This window comes from Carettochelys insculpta, chromosome 3 (genome assembly GCF_033958435.1).
Source record: "Carettochelys insculpta isolate YL-2023 chromosome 3, ASM3395843v1, whole genome shotgun sequence".
NCBI lineage: Eukaryota > Metazoa > Chordata > Testudines > Carettochelyidae > Carettochelys > Carettochelys insculpta.
Genome location: NC_134139.1, coordinates 74,546,415 through 74,563,095, shown reverse-complemented (window position 1 = coordinate 74,563,095; position 16,681 = coordinate 74,546,415). Strand labels below are relative to the sequence as shown.

Sequence of the window (16,681 nt, the reverse complement as noted above, 5' to 3'; positions counted from 1 at the left end):
AGCAGAAACTGCTTGGAAGATTCGATCTGCAGCGCCGGGCGAGCCTGACACCTAATGTGGAGCACCCACGGGGACACTCGAAGAAGAATGTGGCCTTTTGCCTTATACACCCATAAAAGATCCTGCGTAAAATTCTTTTAGATACAACACATTCATTGTAGATTTTGCTAGCAAAGTCACATTAAATAAACTAAACTGCTTGAATATAACCATGGGATGGCTGCTTGGGGGAGGAGGGGAGTTGTCTCCCCCCAACCATGGAAAACATTTTTGGGGACTGGCTGTCTCAGTGGGGCAGCATGTACCAGGGAGCTGGCAGAAAGCCAATGAGGGGACCCTGTCAACAGGTCCCTCAACTACACCCCACCATCAGAGAAAGCCCCAAAGCGACCTGTCCCCTAAAGGGACCATCTCATCTCATCCCTCAACTGCACCCCTACCCCTGATCATATGTGGGGGTGGGGCTAGTCCCTACAGTCAATGATATTGGGGGCTGGTTCCCCCTCCGGAGGGACCATGTCAATTGGCCCTTCAACTACATCCCCACCCCTAATTGTATGTGAGGGGGCCAGATCCTGCACCCAATGATATGCAGGACTGGCCCCCCCACCACAGAAAGCCCCCTAAAAGGGACCACGTCAACTGGTCCCACAGCATCCATCCGCACCCTACAGCATGATCCATCATACCAAAGCAAGCTTTGGAAATTTGGCTCCATTGCAAGAAAGCACTTTTTGTTTCCAGCTAACTGAATTGTTTCCATTATTGTTTGCAATATGTGTCGTACCATACATACTGTGCTTTCAAGGGGGGAAAACTGGCTGAGGGACCAGTTAAGATGGCACAGTCACCTGGGTGATCCCAGGGCAGTCAGTCATTCTGGCATGGGGGTATGACAGCCCCCTGCCTGGCACACTACTTGGCTTAGCACATAGAAGTCACAGCATGATGGCCAGGAAGGGTGGTTTCAAGGTAAAGGAAAAAAAGGGGAGGGAACAAGATCAGACTAACATTATAATGAAGTCAAGGAAACATTTCCAAACTAGCTATCAGATACAAGTTAGTACATCCATAACTGGCAACTCACTAAAGCTGTGTCTACATGAGCCCCTTCCTTTTGAAAGGGGCATGTTAATGAGTGAGTTCAAAATATGCTAATGAGGCACTGCTTTGAATATGCAGTGCCTTATTAGCATAATGGTGGCTGCAGAGATTTGAAGGTGCCACTTTCGAATCGCGTGCCATCTGTGGAGACAGGGGCCTTTCGAAAGGACCCCCCAGTCTTCAAAAGCCCCTTCTTCCTATCTGGTGTTAGGAAGAAGGGACTTTCGAAGACTGGGGGATCCTGTTGAAAGGCCCCCCCCCCACCCCCCACGGGCGGTGCGCAATTCGAAAGTGGCACTTTCGAATCACCCTGGCTGCCATTATGCTAATGAGGCGCTGCATATTCAAGACAGCACCTCATTAGCATCTGTCAAACTTGCTCACTAACATGTCCCTTCCGAAAGGAAGGGGCTCATGTAGACACAGCTTTATGGTTTTATAATACTAAATGAACAAGTGGATCCATTTCTCAATTGGAGTACAGACTTACTCCTGGGAGGATTCTGTGTCACTGAGCAAGCAAAGAATTCAGAAGTCCTCCCCCCCCCAGATTTCTTCATTTCCCTGCACAAAATGACAATGGGGAAGCAAAGGGAAGCCACAAGAGCAGTCACATGCCCATTTCTAGCAGCACCAGCTTATTGGTTCAGATGCTCAAAGCAGCCATTAAAGAGAAATAACCAGAAGGGAGAGAGGGTCAGGAGAGTACTGCATGAAAGAAAAAAACTCATTCACTATTATGGCACATTCAACGTGTGCTTCGTGGAGTTTCCCAGGCTACTGGTGTGAGGTGGGTTCTGTCCCCTCAGGTAGAGCAAAGAAAGCAGGCTGCTATATTTATTAAATTGTTCCAATTATCTCTGAACTCCCCTACGAACGTATCAGATAAAAAAAGTTAAGGCTCCTTTACATTGCCAGATTGGTTTAAAAGACAAGATGGCCTCTAATGTTCATGGTGCATTAGTAATTAGTCACCTTTTTTGTACTGAAAAAAATTCTGATTAAAATGTGCTCTATGAAGTGTTTGCCTTTCTGGATGGTCAGCAGCCAACAAATTGAGAGTCTCACTCCTCACTTGCTCTTCACTTGTCTATGATGTAAACACTAAGCATATGACTGCATGTATTTGTTGACTAGTAACTAGAAACAAATGGCTACATTAGAATTTAAGCAAACTTGTTTGCCTTAGAGGTTGACTGAAGTAGAAATAGAACCTGTAGGCTCAGATTTCACAGTGCGGTTACGCAACCAAAAAACAAAACCTCTATTTGTAAGTTTCACTGTCACAATAAAGTGATAGCACTATAATACTTGTATGAGATGAACTGAAAAGAATTGTTTTTTTAAAAACATAACAAATATTTGTAATAAACAATATGAAATTGGCACGTACACTTTGTCTAATATTTTGTAACTGAAATTAACATTTGAAAATGGTAATATTTGAAAATATTTAATAAATTTCAGTAGATATTCCATAGTTAACTGCAATACTAACGCATGGTTACATTTTTTTAACCCTGATTAACTTGACTTATTGTGTGAATCAACTGCAATTAATCCACAGTCATGGATGCTATGCTGCATTTCAGTGCACCAAAAGGAAATGAAACCTCCTGCACAATGCAATCTTAGGGGCACACAATCAGAAGCAATAGTTTTCTGCCACATTTGGGGATAAAGTAGCCATATTACTGATTTGTTCTTTAGTGTTAGGGCATTTGTGTAAGAAGTCAGAGGTTTATTCCTTGTACTGCGTTTTATAGTTATGAGACATGTATGTTTTAGCCTGCTACTATTATTCCCAGTTGTTTAATCAAGTCATTTTGCTGACCTGCTATCTATTCTGCTAATGGACAGATTCTTTTAGGTCAGTGATCTGGTATTCTACCAGCCTGTATTAGTACCTAACATTTTCCTCTTTTGGAATATTGTTAGATTGTAACTTAAATGAGATAGTCGCTCTCAGAACTAGACCTCAAAACACACAACTACTGAATCTTGTGCCCTGCAAATCTGACGAGCATAGGATGGAGAAGAAGGAAAAAAAATTGGTAATGGGGGTGGAAGGGAACTGAATTGTAGAAAGAGGGTACATTACAGCTAGATAATTAGCCCAAGATATGGCACCAGCTGGTAAATGAATGCTTCCCACAAGCATGGATCTCGAATGTCCTCCTATACTTTGACCAACCTGAAGATTTATTAGATGAGGTGATAAGCATCATTTTGCAGCATCTGTCTTCTTCAGAAATCTTATAATCTCAAATGGTCAATTCAGACACTTCCAAACAAATGCAGTTCACATAGCTAAACAGAGCAAGTAAGATCCCAAATCCCTTAATGCGAAATATAGTTTCTCTATAAAGATATTCCTGGGCATTTTACAGTGAGAAATTTAAGAACTGCCATAACTGATCACCTGATTGCTCTATCTAGTTCAACATTCCATCAAATAGTATGCACCTTCCTTTTATACAGTTGGTACAAGCAAAGATCCTCATGGTGGATAGTTATGGAATAACAACTCCCAGGGCAAGTTTCCTTCTAACACCAAAAAGTTAATGGTAGCCTTATGTACCAAAGTATGAAAATTTATACCCATTACCTATTTTAGCCTAGCGTTGTAACTAATGGATGTTTTACTGACCTATTCAATTTTCTAATTCTTCTGAGTCTTGATAATCTCTTTGCTTCTTACAACAATAAGTCTGATAGGACAGCAGTGCATTACATAACTGTTCTGAGCCAAAGTTCCTTACAGAGTTAAAAAAGCTGCCACACAGAGGAAACACAAAAGGTGTAGAAACAGCCTGATAAATTAAGGAAGAAGATTGCTAATCAGAAATGAAATGGTGACTGCAATGTTTTTTGGTTTTGTTTTTGTTTTTTAATACACACCCATGTTCAGACCTATTAAGTTCACACTCCTCTCCAAAGTACTGAGTTCCAAAAGATTTCAGAATTTGTTAGCAAAGTCTTTTGGGCCAGCAATTGCTGACCTCCATGCTAGACTAAAACTGAGAAGCTAATCATGTATGCAAACAAATTTTAGCATTACACTAAAGCAGGAAGTGCTTAGTGTGATGGCAATTGGCCATGATTTGAGTTTCTTGCTTGATTTTAAAGCACCAGAAAAAAAACTTCTGTAGGGTATACTTAAGTAAGCAACTTACTAACTTTCCAACAATGAGGATATATACAAGTTTGGTCACATGAAGTGTTTACTAAATATGGTATAATAAGGGGCTGTCAATAAAAACTACTTTAAGACCTAGGACAAAGAGGAACTTGTGGTCAAGAAAGTTTAAGGAAAAAAAGGACTGAAATCATGGGTCCAAATCTGAAATGGAAGAGTAGAATAAATGCTAACTAGTCAAAGAAGGGGATTACAGATACTTTACCTGGGATATACTCTACTTTCACATGGTAAACATGCAAAAGTAAGGTTCGGAAGAAGAGATGTTGTGTTGGAGTCTACCTCAAACAGCAGACTGAAAAAGACAGTTAAATTTCAGGTGATGGACACAAAATACCAAAACCCAATTAATTCTTCCATGCTTTTTGCTAGAAAGTTTGAGATTGCTGTGGGAAGATAGAAACAATTTTTTTAAAAATTGTTTCTATAGGATTCCAAAAGCTAAGCAAAACAAAAAAGCAGCCCAGTAGCACTTTAAAGACTAACAAAATAATTTATTAGGTGGTGGGCTTTCGTGGGACAGACCCACTTCTTGAGACCACAGCCATACCAGAACAGACTCAATCTTACGGCTATGGTCTGAAGAAGTAGGTCTTTTTTGTTTTGATAGAATATAGACTAACATGGCTATTTCTCTGTTACCATAAAAGCTAAGCAGTTTTGCAGAAAACATTTACAAAGCAAGAACCAGCATACTATGCTAATGATTGTATGAGGACTAGCCCAGCATGTAATGTCTAATTAAATTTTCTCCCTCTCTGAAAAGATCATGATCTGAAGAACCACACAAAGGTTTTCCTTCAAATTGTAAGATTACATAGTTGGCATTACTCACAAAGAACAGATACCAAGTGAGATATGGACACAGTAAGACGGTCAAGGGTGGTGTCTTGAGGCACTCTTCTGTGCAGTACTTTTTTTTCTACCCAGACCCTGTATTCTTAGTGCCCTCTCACACCCTGCATGCCACCCTTAATCTTACTCCTCGTGCATCCTATGTCTTATTCAGACAGGACACCTCCACTCAGCCCATTCCCCAACAGCTCCCTCACACACACTGATCTCCTCATACTGGTCCTACCTCAGAGGTGTCCCACAAAAATCTACCAGCCCCCAGACATTTTATTATGGCACTTGGGAGTAGTCCCTCAGCCTCTATGCACCCCCATGGGGCTGAAGTATGAGGGCAATCCTGGCACCCTTAGCTGCATAGTAACATGCCTTTTCCCCCCGCCGCTTCACAGTTGGGTGCTACATCAGTGAGGCTGGATTTCTTCTCCCTCTTGTCACTTGTACCCTACAACTATTTTTTTAATTTGTGTCAGTGGCCCCTGAACCAAAAAATATTCCTCAGTGCCTTAAAGGGACAGGTTCTCCCAAAATTCACTGTGTAAGAATGCTTAGCCAGGCCCTCAGAAGACTCAGTGCCACACAAGTGCAGCAATTCCCATGTTATTTTGCATTGCTGCTGGGCTGTTCAGTTAGCCTAATTCAATGAAGTGAATTCTGAAAAGCAGCAGCAGCAAGTTATTCACGCATCGAAAGGGAGCAGAAGAGACCTGATCCTTTGCAGCAGCAAATCAGCTCCAGAGGGAATGAGAAGGTGGACCTCCCCAATCTGGCACTCGCAGGACCTGATTGGTTCCAAAAACCAGGGAGCTTACCAGAACATGGAAGATTAATGCTGGCTCCTCTGCTGCTGGGCTCCAGGCTCTCTAGGGAACTACCAGCCTCCTGGGCTCTCCTTCCAGGCACCAGCCCTCTGACTTCCTGCAACCAGGCTCCCAGCCCAGCTCTGCTCTCAGCCAAGCTACTGGAAGCCAATCCCCTTGCCAGCCTCTACTCCCAGACACTGGGGCTATCTGGTACAGCAACATGGACATGTTGATAGACCAGAATGCCCTAGATTGGACCAGTTCAAGTCGTACAAGACACACCTTTATCAGCTGAAGGTGAAGACAGAGAGAAAAACAGTGAAGGGTTAAATTAATTCTTAATTTAAAATTATAAAAACACTGTTAAGGCCTAATCTTACATCCTATTAAAATCATTGTATTAAATTAAAATATTTGCTTAGAGTCCAAGAATCATAGAAGATAAAGGTCTCTTCTAATCCTAATGAGGTCATCTAGTCCAACCCCCTGCTCAAAGAATGATCAACTACAACTAAATCATACCAGTCAAGGCAGGAATTCCCAACCTATCGGTCTCCATTAGATTTTCTAAAGGTCAGTGGCTGGGGGGGGGAGGGGGCAGCTCTGAGCCACACATGGCTCTTTAAGGAGCCCTTTGTGCTTCCCACCACTGCTCACTCCTCTGGCTCCCAGTCCCTGGCCTTGCCACACTGAAATGGAACTAAAATTTATTTGGTTTAATGGCCAGCAGGAGAGTTCTGACCATTAAACCAATTAAAGTGAGTCCCATTTCAGCATGGCAGGGCAGGGAACTGCCTGAGCTGCAGGTGGGGGGAAGGGATAGGAGGGATGGTGGGAGCCATGCAGAGGTGGTGGTGGCCCAGCAAAGGACCAGCAGGGGGGCAGCAATGGCACTCATGTGAGATAGCTGAGGGAGCATTTTGGGTCTGCAAGGGGTTTAAAGCTGGGGGCACACGGGAGCAGAGTGAATCAAGATTTATAATTTTTTTCCTTCCCCAGGGAGAACCTCCTTCCCCTCCCTAGTTTTAAATGGTCTTGGGTCACAGTCTTACTGAATTGTAAAAATGGTTCACTGTCTTGAAAAGGTTGGGAACTGCTGAGCCAAGGCTTTTTCAAGCCTGGCCTTAAAAGTTTTTAAAAGGATGAAGATTCCACCATCTCTTAGGTAACCAAGTTCAGTGCTTCACCACACTTAAGTAGATTTTCCTGCTCCCCTGCCCTCCTGCAAATTGAGGCCACTTGCTTCTTGTTTTGTCATCTACCACTCTTAAGAATAGCTAGGCTCCATACTCTTTGGAACGCCCTTCAGGTAGTTGAAGGCTATCACAGTACAAGTTTGCATCAAGTTTCAGACAGACAGACAAACCACTGAATAAGTGCAGTCACTAGCTGAATCCACAGTTTATTGAAGTACTAAACTAGCTTTTGACAGCAGCTGCCTCTTCTGCAGAGGCAGAGAAAATATTTTCTTTATTTCAGTTTATTCAACCAATCAGTTTAATGACTAGCTCATTCAAAGAGAGGTAGCCCTTTTAGTCTGTATCTTAACAAAAGCAGTCCTGCAGCATGTTAAAGGCTAACAAAAATATTTATTAAGTGATGCACCTTCATGGGATAGACCCACTTCTGTCAGAATTTCCAGATCTGAAGTGGGTCTGTCCCACAAAAGCTCATCACCTAATATATAATTTTATTAGTCTTTAACAAGACTGCATTTTTGTTTAGCTCATTCAAAGCTGAACCGAGTGAGTTCAAAATCAGAAAAGCTTGCTCTCTTCTGATCCATGATAAAAAAGGTCTCAGCACAGCTCTAGAAAATCTTGAAAGATATGTTCAATTCACTAACTACAATTAATACTTCCTTTAATAAGTCAATTAGTTTTAAATTCAAAAAACAAATTAAAAAATTGCTTCAACCAATTAATTTGAAAATGCTGTGTTTGTGCCTGTGGTTTAAATTTCTAACCAAAAAAGTAATTTATCTAGCTTAGGAAATAAGAAAGGCATCATTCACTATTTTCTAATAAAGTGAAAAGTAAGAATAAATAAATTTTGCCTAAGCTATATAATTAAATTTCATAGCTAGTGTATCATCCTAATCAACAAAAAGCAGCAGCAAATTTCGTGTAAACACTATGGGCTTGTCTACACTTGCCCCCAACTTTAAAAGGGGGCATGTTAATCAGGGCAACGAGAGATTACTAATGAAGTGCTGCAGTGAGTACACACCACTTCATTAAGCTAATTCTCCCCTGCAGCAACGTCGAACCTTAAAATTTCGAAGTGCCTCCAGCTACATGCATGCTGGCACTTCAAAGTTGCCATTGAGAGAATTATCGTAATGAAGTGCTGTGTATTCACTGCAGCACTTCATTAGTAACCTCCCACTGCACTTATTAACATGCCCCCTTTGAAGTTGGGGGCACATGTAGACCCGGCCTACATGTAGCTATAAACTAACAGGAGACCCAACTTTTCATTAGGAAAATAATATAAATACATTTCAAGATTACGAGCAATTATTAAAATTGTTTGCTGGCTGCTTTGAAATCATGATGAAAAAAATCAATGATTTAAACAGATCCAGTGTGAAAGAGCACTCATTTGAGCACATACTGATTTCAGTGCATCACAGAAAGAGAAGCAGTCCTTCAAGAAAGCAAATTCCAGATAATTTAGGACTTTATAGGTCAAAAACAACATCTTAGGCTTTTCCAATCAGGAAGCCCATAGAAAGTCAGTGCAGAGTGCAAAGCAGATCATAGAGAGATACTTCACATAACAAGCAAGCTGATGTACTTTCATACAAGTTTCAGTTCGCTGAACAGATTTAAGATGTATCCTTCAGTACCGAATGTTAAAGTAGAAATGAGATGATTCAGTAAAGGTAAAATCATGACAGAGAACACACAGCCTCCTTGTCCACCCTACAAAAAAGTTGCCATCATTAGTACTAAATTTGATCTTCCAACAGAAATGTGATTCTAAGCAGATTCACAAACTGTATATAGGTGTAATAAATGGCCAAAAGATGACCTCAGCAGACATTTATACTTTGCCAAGTCATGGTCTGTTTCCCTTCCAAACCATTCAACCACCACACCAAACAACACTGCTTTTTTTAAATCTAGACTGGGGTTAATACAGGTTGAGCCTCTCTAGTCTGGCTCCCTCAGGACCAGACTGGTGACGATTGAGAGACTATGCCAGGCCAAGTGAATATTTCAGGCATGTCAAACTCAAAGCCTACTGAGGGATGCACAAACAAAATGGATAGCTTTCAGGGCCACCAAAGAAAATGTACTTCAATTGGAATGTCATAATTATTTATTATAGATTTGTTTAAGATATATTTTATAATTTTTTTTCAGGTCTTGTTTGACTATAATACAATAATTTTAATTGCAAATTAATACTTAACATGACTGTTACTGTTTTATGATTTATTAATGGTTCAGAAAATTTGATACGTAAAATTATTTGCTCTGTGCCCTGGCTGGCGCTCAGCTCTGGGGCTTCCAGGGTTCCCCCGACACCAGACGGCTCCCCAGGTCTGGATCTGCTGGTGGGGATCCACACCCCTGCCAGTTCCCACAGCCAGGGCTTCTCACCCCAGTCAGGTCGCTGGGGCTGAAGGCTGCAGAAGAAAAAAAAATCAGGCCACATGTAGTCCACAGGCCACATCTTTGACATGCTTGCTCTAGCAGCATTACTTACACTTCCACTGCTTACTGGGCTCTTAGAAGACATTTAGGGGTAAGTTACAGCTAAATAACAGCACAGAACACTGACAGCCAGGACTGGTTGCTGTAAACAAACTTTATGGGACCACAGCAAACTTGGCCACACAGCTAACCAAAATCATGCTGGGATCACAGATTTTGCTGGACAAGACAGGTTCAAACTGTACCAGGGCAGGCTTTGTACTGCACCCCCGAATCAGAAGACAAAGATGAGCACCCTTTGCATACTGAAAACAGCAACTCATGTTCTCTCACTAACCCTCCTGAAGCCCTCTCATACAAGATGGCACCCTGAAGACATTTATACAAGAGAGTCCTTTCATCGCAAATTAGCAACTGGCAGTCAGCATTACCTTTGATCAACAGGCTCAAAGGTAACCAATAGACTATTCGATGGCATGGATACTTGATCCATTTTAAAGAGCTATCACCCTCACAGAAGAATCCATTACAAGATCAACCTATATCATGCTCATTGTCCCATAATTTGGCCAAATAATACTTTGATGAGGGACAAGAAATACCAAGGTATCTAATATAAGAGTTTGCTCACTTCACCTTTTCAATAATTTTAACAAGAAAACATAAAAACAAGACAACAGTTAGCTAGCCTATCAATGTCAAGTGATCGATTATTGATTAAAAGCTATACAATGAAGGGTCTGGGAGGAGGTAAGGGTGGAAGAGAAGCAGCTGTGGGCTTGGGTTACAAGTCAAGGGACAGCAGAGAGTAACAGGGAGGGAGGGTCAGGATGCTGGTGGCAGGCCCAGGTAAGTCTCCTGGCCAGAGCAACTCCTGGCTAGCAGCCCAGCTGATTTTGCAGGCAGGCCCTCTGCCTTCTGGGCCATGGCAGAGGCCATGTGTATCTACAAGTCTGAAGGGAGAGAGAGAGGGATGTGTCAAACAGGAAGCTCCCACTGGCGAAATACTAGCCAATGGGATTGTGTTGAGGGCAGGGGCAGTGCTTGAAGCTGCTCTCCCTCCATGCCTCCTCCCCTCCCCTGCCCTGCCCCTGGGATCTGCTATTGAAAGACAAACAGGGCCCCACAGCCACTTTTCGTAACAGCATGGCGGGGGGGGGGCATGCAAGGAACCTGCCTGAGTTGCCCCTCTGTGTTCAAGGGCCAGATCCAGTTGCTTAGCAGGCTGCATTTTGCCTGGATCTGATGTACAGTATGGGAAGTACATCTTCCTGTCTATTTATTAATTTCGTTGACTGATCCCTGGGTTCTTATATGCAATATTTTACATTTTTGGCACAGAATTTTCCCAGGAGTAAACTGCAAGGAGGTGTTCGAGTTGGGCATGCAAAGATCTTAATTACCCTGACATCTGTTGGGAGACCAATACAGCAGTACACAAGCAGTCCAGGAAGTTTCTGGAGAATGTTGGGGATCACTTCTTGGTACAAGTGCTGAAGGACCCAACCAGAGGTCATGTGCAGCTCGACCTGCTGCTTACAAACAGGAAGGAACTAATAGGGAAGGTAGAGGTGGGGGACAATCTGGGAATCAGTGATCATGAGATGGTAGGCTTCAGGATCCTGACCAAAGGAAGGAAAGAGCAGCAAATTACACACCTTGGACTTCAGAAAAGCAGACTTTGACTCCTTCAGGAACCTGATAGGCAGAATCCTCTGGGATGCTACCATGAAGGGAAAAGGAGTCCAGGAAAACTGGCGGTATTTTAAGGAAGCCCTATTGAAGGCGCAGAAAGAAACCATCCCGATGTGCAGCAAGAAAAGTAAATATGGTAGGAGACCAGACTGGCTTACTGGGGAAATCCTCAGAAAACTTAGACACAAAAAGGGAGCTTACAAAAAGTGGAAACTTGGACAGATGTCTAGGGAGAGATATAAACGTATAGCTCGAGAACATAGGGCAGTTATCAGGAAGGCAACTGGAATTGCCACTCACCAGGAACGTGAAGGATAACAAGAAAAGTTTCTACAGGCATGTTAGGCAAGAAAAAAGTGATCAGAAAGGGCATGGGGCCCCTACTGGATGATGGAGGTAACCCAGTGACAGATGATGTAGGGAAAGCTGAAGTACTTAATGCTTTCTTTGCTTCTGTCTTCATGGACAAGGACAGCTCCCGATCTAATGCGATAAGCAATGCACTGTGGGGTGAAGGTGGACAGCCTTTGGTGGGGAAAGAACAGGTTAGGAGCGATCTAAAAAAGCTAAATGTACATAAATCCATGGGTCCGGACCTAATTCATCGGGTTCTGAGGGAGTTGGCGTATGTCGTTGACAAGCCCTTGGCTATTATCTTTGAAAAGTTGTGCAGATTGGGAGAGATCCCAGATGACTGGAAAAAGGCAAATATAATGCCCATCTTTAAAAAAAGGGAAGAAGGATGATCCAGGGAACTATAGGCTGGTCAGTCTTACATCAGTCCCTGGAAAAATCATGGAGGGGCTCCTCAAGGAAGTCATTTTGAGGCACTTGGAGGAGGGGAAAGTGATCAGGAAGAGTCAGCATGGATTCATGAAGGGCAAGAAATGCCTGACCAATCCGATTAGTTTCTACGATGAGATAGCAGGCTCTGTGGATTGGGGTGGGGCGGGGGAGGTGGGGAGAATCAAGCAATCAATCAAATCAATGGATGTGATTTATCTTGACTTTACCAAAGCTTTGGATATGGTCTCCCACAATACTCTTGTCAGCAAGTTAAAGGAATGTGAATTGGATAAATGGACGGTCAGATGGATAGAAAGCTGGCTAGAAGGTCAGACCCAGCAGGTAGTGATCAATGGCTCCATGTCGGGATGGCAGTCAGTTTCTAGTGAAGTGCCCCAAGGTTCGGTTCTGGGGCCTGTTCTGTTCAACATATTTATCAAATGACCTGGATGAGGGGTTGGATTGCACCCTCAGCAAGCTTGCGGATGACACTAAGCTAGGGGGAAAAGGTAAAGAAGCCAGAGGGCAGGGATAGGGTCCAGAGTGACTTTGACAAACTGGAAGACTGGGCTGCAAGAAATCTGATGAGGTTCAATAAAGACAAGTGCAGAGTCCTGCACGTGGGCCGGAAGAATCCCAGGCATTGTTACATGCTGGGGTCCGACTGGCTCAGTAGTAGTTCTGCAGAAGAGGACCTGGGAGTTGTAATGGATGAGAAGCTGGACATGAGTCAACAGCGTGCCATTGTAGCCAAGCAGGCTAATGGCATATTAGGTTGCATCAAGAGAAGTAATTATTCCTCTTTATTCGGCTTTGGTGAGGCCGCATCTGGAGTACTGTGTCCAGTTCTGGGCCCCCAATTATAGGAAGAATGTGGATACATTGGAGACGGTCCAGCAGAGGGCAACCAAAATAATTAGGGGGCTGAAGCATATGACCTATGAAGAAAGGATGAGGGAATTGGGACTGTTTAGTATGCAGAAGAGAAGTCTGAGGGGGGACTTGAGAACAGCCTTCAAACTTACTGAAGGGAGGTTGCAAAGAGGCTGGAGAGAGGCTGTTCACAGTGGTCACGGATGGCAGAACATGGAACAACGGTCTCAAGTTGAGGTTGGGAAGGTCCAGGTTGAAAATTAGGAAAAACTTTTTCACTAGGAGGGTGGTGAAGCATTGGAATGGTCTACCCAGGGAAGTAGTGGAGTCTCCATCCCTGGAGGTGTTTAAGTCTTGTCTCGACAAAGCCCTGGCTGGGCTGATCTGATGGTTTGGTCCTGCCTAGGGCAGGGGGCTGGACTTGATGGCTTTTTAGGTCTCTTCCAGCTCTATTGTTCTATGATCTTTACTAGCATCTCTACAAAAAAAAAAAGGGGGGGGGGGCAAAAAGAGGGACTAGCATCTCTTCACATGGTGTAATGTTCAACTGATAAAATTAGAAAAATTCAACCAAACTATACAAAATCTCTCATACTCAATTATGACAAAAACATATTTTCCCCTCTTGCAGTAGTTATGGTACTCTATGATCCTGAACAGTAGTTTACTGAGACTTTGTTTTCCTTGTGCTAACTATGCATACATTACAACTACGTGACTGTAAGATAAGACATGCACACAGCATAATCATGTGCTAAAATACTGCCAATAGACATTAGTATTAAATGTAACAATGTAAACAAAATATCATATTTTACGTTGAAAACATTGTAACTGGTATATTTAAATAGACCCCACATGGACAGAGGGAGACCATGTGGCAGAAGGACCAGAACAGCTCTACTACCCCCGCTGCCAATAAGTTATTGCCAGCCCCCACCCACAAGCCACGCTGAGAGAAGGGTCAGGGCTTTGCCCGCTTCAGTGCTGAGGCAGCCACCCTTCACTTCTCTGGGGGGGGGGGGGGGGTAGATGGGAGGGGGAACCCAGCCTCAACCAAAAACACACCATCCACCACTCCACACGGACAGATGGACACCCATTCAGCTCCTCCCCCCACCGCCCTGCACAGACAGACAGATGGACACCTGTTCAGCTCCTCCCCCACACGCTTCTTCCTTTGGGGAGAGGCTAAGAACAAACAGGAGGCAGATGTTTAATCACACAGGTTTATGCGTTACTAAAAGCACTCAAATACAGCAATGAACATAGCATAACCACCTAAATAGAATAAAACTCTAGCCTATTTACATATGAACAACCTAAAATGACAGCTTCTGATGCTATTAAGCAGGGTAAGCTAAACTTAATATCAAAGAATATACACTGAACACTGGAAAAATACATCAAAGCCCTCAAAGGAAGAGAGAGATATTTAAGTGTTCATGAATATATATGTATGATAAGGCCCCATAAGTAGGGAAGGAAGTGATAGTAGATAAGTATAAACTTATTTGCTCTTTGGACTGTACAATATAAGAGATGTGAGGAATTAGCTAAACCAAACTGATGGCCATTTACTCATTTCATTCAGAACCATCATCAAATCATTATGAAAAACAAAACTTGAATGCCTTTGTAACACTATCTAAAGCATCTCAAGACATTTGGTGAGCATATCTCACAGAACATCAGATGTCTTCTAGAAAAAACACATCCCAGATATGCTGTGCTATTACCAGTTAGTTACCAAACTCTGTAAGGCTATTTAAATAATCTAGAAAACACAACTCAAAACAAAAATAATCACAAATTCCCTTGTAAATAACAACACTGGATTAAAACAAACCAGCAGAAATGCAGCACTTTAAAGACTCATAAAATGATTTATTCAGTGATGAGCTTTCATGGGACAGACCCCCTAAAGATCTGTAGAAGTGGGTCATTTCTGCTGGTTTGTGTTGTTGGAGTACAGATTAACAGGGCTACTACCTCTCTGTTACTATTCAACAAAGCTGGATTAGTCCAATATTTTAGTCTTCTGAAAACACTCCCATGTTTTCACTTTGAAGATACAGGGGGAAAATGACTAAACTTACAAACTATGAAGAAGCCTGCACTAAGGATCACCTCAGTTGCTTCTAAGTAAAGCTTCATACTAAGAGTGGCACAAAAAACAATGCTACAGTGCAAGAGGGATGCAAAGGTCCATGAAACTGACAAAGCTCAGAACAGAGGAAAGCAGTCATCCCAAAAAGAAAGGGAGAAAGTTGTTAGTTTTCTAATGAAATTCTACTGCTCCTGCAGATAAAGTCTCTTCTGTATTTAGCAAATTACTTTTGCTGATGCACAGAACACTTACACCAGGATTACAATTTCATATTCTTCGCTCTGCCTCAGCGGATACTGACCGAGGCTAATTAATATTACGCAGCCTAATTCACCCAAAGAGCCGCGGCGGACACAGCTCCATGGCCACCCTTATAAGCACCAAGTTTAAGTCTGCACCTGGGCTGGAGAGGCTGGGCCCGGAATAATGCCCTGCCCACCCAGCTACAGCCGGCGGGAGCCGGAGAGGGCGGCAGAGGGACCGCGAACAGCTGGACTACCCTCATTACCAATAAGTTACCGCCAGCCCCCACCCACAAGCCGCGCTGAGAGAAGGGTCGGGGCTTTGCCCGCGTCAGTGCTGGGGCAAGCGCCCCTCACTTCTCGGTGGGAGGAGGATACCCAGCCTCGGCCAAACACACCGCCTGCCACCCCACACGGACAGACACCCGCCCAGTTCCTCTCCCGCCCGCCGCCCTGCACAGACAGACAGAAAAACGGACACCCGCCCAACTTCTCTCCCTCTCCCCCCCCGCACAGACAGACAGACAGACAGACGGGCACCCGCACAGCTCCCCCGGAACTCCAAGCCCACTCAGCCCCAGGAACCCGCCCGGGCTCCAGCCCCCACTTCCCTTCCCGGGCCCGTCGTCTCCCGCTCTTACCCTGGGGTAGCCGCCGACCTCCCATGCCAGGATCTGGCCTCCCGCTACCGCCCGGCCCGGAGCCGCCTCCGCCCGCTCCGGTCACCCGGGAAACACAGAGCCCGCCTAGCCCAGGCGACGAGCTAGACACCAATCCACCGCGCCGGTACCCTTGCCAGGAGATCACGTGTAGGCTGCGGGCCAATGGGAAACAGGCCTGGGCGTGGCAAGAGACGGGAATTCTCGGAGCGGGGCGCTCTCCCCTTACACACACCTGATCCTCAGGCCCTTCCCACTTCCTGACCTCACAGGCCCCGCCCAGTGCCCCTCCCCCGGCCTGCCCACCTTGTCCCCGGCCCGCTTGCGCTCGGGAGGCGCTGGTGAGGGCAAGCGGGAGAGGCGGGGCTCGGGGAGGAGGTTTGCTGGGGCCATTGGCACTTACCGGGCAATGCGGGAGCCTGGTGCGGGTTTGGCTGGTGATTTTTTGCCGGCGCGGAGGTATCAGAGGGGTAGCCCAGTTAGTCTGTACTCGCAAAAACAACAACAAATCCCATGGCACCTTATAGACTTACAGATTTGGAGCATGAGCTTTTGTGGGCAAAGACCCGCTTCATCAGATGCGTCAGTTAGTCTATAAAGGTGCCACAGGACTTCACGTTAATTTTTTTCAGAGAGGTCCTGGGGGCCATGGGGCAGCTGCCCGTCTTGCCCTTCTTTTAATCTGCCACTGTA

General features: G+C 44.3%; 1 protein-coding gene across 1 annotated transcript in view; it reads right to left on the bottom strand.

The window, feature by feature from the left end:
* Positions 1–16,032, bottom strand: part of LYST (lysosomal trafficking regulator) — a 172,316-nt gene extending 156,284 nt beyond the window's left edge. Inside the window, exon 1 of the mRNA XM_074990129.1 lies at positions 15,971–16,032. The gene's annotated coding sequence lies outside the window, so the exon portion shown is untranslated. The remainder of the gene's footprint in view (positions 1–15,970) is intronic.
* Positions 16,033–16,681: the final 649 nt, after the last annotated feature.